This window comes from Bubalus kerabau, chromosome 8 (assembly GCF_029407905.1).
Source record: "Bubalus kerabau isolate K-KA32 ecotype Philippines breed swamp buffalo chromosome 8, PCC_UOA_SB_1v2, whole genome shotgun sequence".
Classification (NCBI taxonomy): domain Eukaryota; kingdom Metazoa; phylum Chordata; class Mammalia; order Artiodactyla; family Bovidae; genus Bubalus; species Bubalus kerabau.
Window position 1 is genome coordinate 98,991,492 of NC_073631.1, and position 4,057 is coordinate 98,995,548.

Consider the following 4,057-nt stretch of genomic DNA (forward strand, 5'->3'; position numbering starts at 1 on the left):
CTGACAATTTCAGAAGATGTGGCTGGGGGACTAAGATGCCAAGCAGGGGACTTACCTGGCAGCCTAGTGGTGAAGACTCTGAGCTGCCAGTGAAAGGGGCATGGGTTTGTTCCTTGGTCAAGGAACTAGATCCCATATGCTGTGCGGTGAGGCCAAAAATGCATACATATGCATGCATGCTAAGTCGCTTCAGTTGTGTCTGACTCTTTGCAACCCCATGGACTGTAGCCTGCCAGGCTCCTCTGTCCATGGGATTCTCCAGGCAAGAATAATGGAGTAGGTTGCCAGCCCTCCTCCAGGGGATCTCCAGGGCTCGAACCTGCATCTCATATCTCCTGCATTGGCAGTCAGGTTCTTTACCACTACTGCCACTTGGGAAGCTCCTGTACTGTCTATACCCGTGGCCTTTAGGAAATGACATTATGATGACAACAACCGCAGGTAGGTCTATCAACACTAAAGAGGAGTAGACTCTATGCGATCTACTTAGCTCCATCTTGTAGAATGTTCTGATGAAGAGTATGGGTGAGATAGCACAACAATGACAACAAAATGTCGTGAAGAGAATGAGTATGGCTCAGATGTAAGAATGCGGTAAAGAAGTGATGCCGTCCAGATAGCGTTGTTTTTTTAAAAAAATATTTATTTGCTATTTGTTTGGCTGCACCAGGTCTTAGCTGTGGCATGCAGGTGCTAGTTCCTTGACCAGGGAGCTCTTTCACATCTCTTCCTGGGCATCTGCTTTCATTTCTAAGGCGGGCACTGAAGCCGGGGCTGAAAGTGGAGGGATGGAGGAACGTAAATGACCTCATCCTCTGGTGGAAGGGAGCCTTCCTAGCTTTATCCTCATCTCTGGGGAGTGTGCTGAGAACATTAAAAAAAGATACATAGCTTCTCACAAGAGGAGGAAAAACCAGTAAGACATCCTCAGAGTTGAAGCTCTGTCCACTGTAAAGGTGGCCATTCACATTCTTTTGCAAAATTGTTCTTCTTTGCCCCAACTGTCCATAGGAGACAAAACTCAGGACTAAATTTTGCATGTCAAAATGTATTTTAAAGTGTTTCCTCAAAAAATAAAAAAAGAACAACCTTTTAAAAAAATACATATCTTTGGATCATAAGTAAACATAATAAATTGATAAGGATGAACAGTGTATAGGCCATATTTCTTTAGAATAATGAAAAATAACAGTAAATCAAACATATGGAAATCAGTATTTAAAAAGTTATTCAAAATATTAGCTCATTTAAAACAAAAATAGTTTAGGAAATTTGAGTAATTTTTATTAATAAATGATAAAATAGACAATTTATGGCTAATATTATCATGGCAAGAGAAAATGCAGAGATGAAAATGCCTATGTAGTTTTATATTACTAAGTAAATGTATTAACAGATATAATAATTTCAAATGATAATTTAACAAAAACAACTTTATGCTAATATATTAAAAAATCTACCTGACACTAATGACTAATTCAAGAAAAATTAGATAATCTAATTAGATTAATACTTAGGTAAAAAATTGATGTCTAAATATGCTCCAGTTTTATGTGATTTTGCTTTTAATTTTTAAAGGAGCCAGTAATTTCTGTGCCATTTAAACTGTTCTGGAGTGGAGAAAAATATTAAAACCTTCCCATTCACTTTACAAAACAAGTATAATCCTGTAAAAGACTTTCAGAAATGTAAAATGGAATACAAATAATTCTCACTATATATAGACACAAGATTTCTAAATAAAGTGCTGGTAAATCAATTTTAATAGTATATAAGAACAACCCATGATGATTTTATTGGGTTATTCTTGAAATACAAAAATCATTTAATATTATGGAATATAATATGATATTAGTAAGTCTAAAGAGAAAATCTGAATGATCTCAGAAACTATCTAGAAGGCACTTCACCTTCCCGGCCAGACGGCTGGCAAGACGGCTGGGTGTGCAGCGTCCTCGAAAACACGAGCCAGCGAGCAGGTCTTTTGCGCCTCTTGGGACTCGGGTCCACACCATGGCGGATTCCGAGCGCCTCACGGCTCCTGGGCCGCCTGCACCAGCTTCTCGCGCACCGGAAAGGGATTTCTTCTGTTTGCTGAGATTATACTATGCCTGGTGATTCTGATCTGCTTTAGCACCTCGACATCAGGGTACTCTTTCTTGTCGATGATAGAGATGATCTTTGCCGCCGTCTTTTTTGTTGTCTACATGTGTGACCTGCACACCAAGATACAGATCATCAACTGGCCTTGGAGTGATTTCTTCCAAAGCCTTGTAGCAGTCATTCTCTACCTGATCACCTCCATTGTGGTGCTCGTTGAGAGAGGAAACAGCTCCAAAATCGCTGCAGGTGTGCTGGGCCTATGCGCTGCAGGCCTCTTTGGCTATGATGCCTACATTACCTTCCCCTTGCGGCAGCAGAGACATACAGCAGCCCCTACTGACCCTGCAGATGGCCCGGTGTAGGTGAACTCTCTTCATTTCTCTCAGCAATCTGCAAATAACACCTCTATTGAAATAATTCCTCCCCACCCCTACAACACTCCCAGTCAACTCCCAGCTCCCTATTGAGGTAAAAGTGGCTTTGTCGTGGAATTTTTCTTCCAGCCTGCCAATCAACCCTCCTGGGTATGGCTACCTTTATGGGTGTGCCTAGGGCCCCCTTCTGCAGTATCCAGAGACATCAGTTCTGCCTGGACAATGCCCCACCTAAGTCACAAAATGACAGGAGAGGGTACCTCAGATTTCAGACTCCAGGCTCCATGTTGTAACCCACTCTAAATAACCGCCTCAGTGTGTGTAGGGGGTGGGGGTGTTCTGTGGAGCAATAAATAAATACTATGCAGATTATAAAAAAAAAAAGCACTTCAGAAAAATGCTGCACCAATTCTGAATAAAAAATATTTAGTAAACTAGAAGTAGAAGGTATTTTTTAATGATAATAAATATTTATATTAAATAATAGCATTTATCATATTTAAAGGGGAAACATCAGATATATTCTGGTTCAGATGAGGAATAAGATAAAAATATCTGGTTTCATGATAGTAACTGATATTGTCCTGGATATCCTAGCCAATGCAAAAAGATAGGAAGCAGAAATTAGGCTACCTGAAAGGAAGCCAAAAATTAATATGATTGTCTACCCAGAAAACCTAACAGAATCAATTGACAACCTACTAGAGCTAATAAAAAATTAGGAAGATGGCTGAATATGAATAAGTATACAAAGTAAGCACTTTCCCAATTTAACAGCAATAGTTGGTTTAAATATATAATAGGGAAAGTGTTTCTACTTAAAACAATTACAAAAGTATAATATGCTAGGAATAACTCAACAATGAACATTAGCAATTTCTCCTGATGAATATAAAAAAAGACCAGAGTCAAAGATTTCCAGACCAGAAGACTGAATATTGAAGAGAGGCCTGTTCATCCCAGGTTCATTTATAGGATTAATTAAACTCCACTGAAAATTTCAGTGGGAATTACTTTCACATCTGAAAACCAAAAAGCCATGGACAAATAATAGATGAAAATAGTCAACAGTATTTTTAAAGAAGAGTATTGATGGGATCATTTTTCTTTCAGAGAGTAAAACACTTTTAAGTGAAGTGGGTCTAAATTAGCGTTTTCCTGGAACTTAATTTGGCCATTTATATCAAGCAGCTTTACCCCAGTAATTCCTCTGTAATATTTTATCCTGATACACATTTTCAGAGATGCAGATAAAGTTTTATAATGTTCATCATAGAAGTGTTTATAATAATGTTTCTAAAATTTGCAAACACTGAATTTTGTTAAATCAGTGATGATATATTTTAAAATAGATGTTATTCAGCCATCACAATTATGAAGAAGACTCTTTAATAAGCTAGTAGCACATTGTATTTTCCAAAGATGGCTATAGAGATATCCTCCATCCTACCTGTTCTTCAGCAATATGACCTTGCAGCTGCCCTCTGGGGGCTGGAGACCATTTCTCCATTGCCTGGAATGTGGTTGGGCCCCAAACCACAAAATCATGAGTAAAAGAAAATTATTGCTTTAAACCACTC

General features: G+C 38.6%; 1 pseudogene; it reads left to right on the forward strand.

The window, feature by feature from the left end:
* Positions 1 to 2,013: 2,013 nt before the first annotated feature.
* LOC129658647 (proteolipid protein 2-like) lies at positions 2,014 to 2,810 on the forward strand (annotated as a pseudogene).
* Positions 2,811 to 4,057: the final 1,247 nt, after the last annotated feature.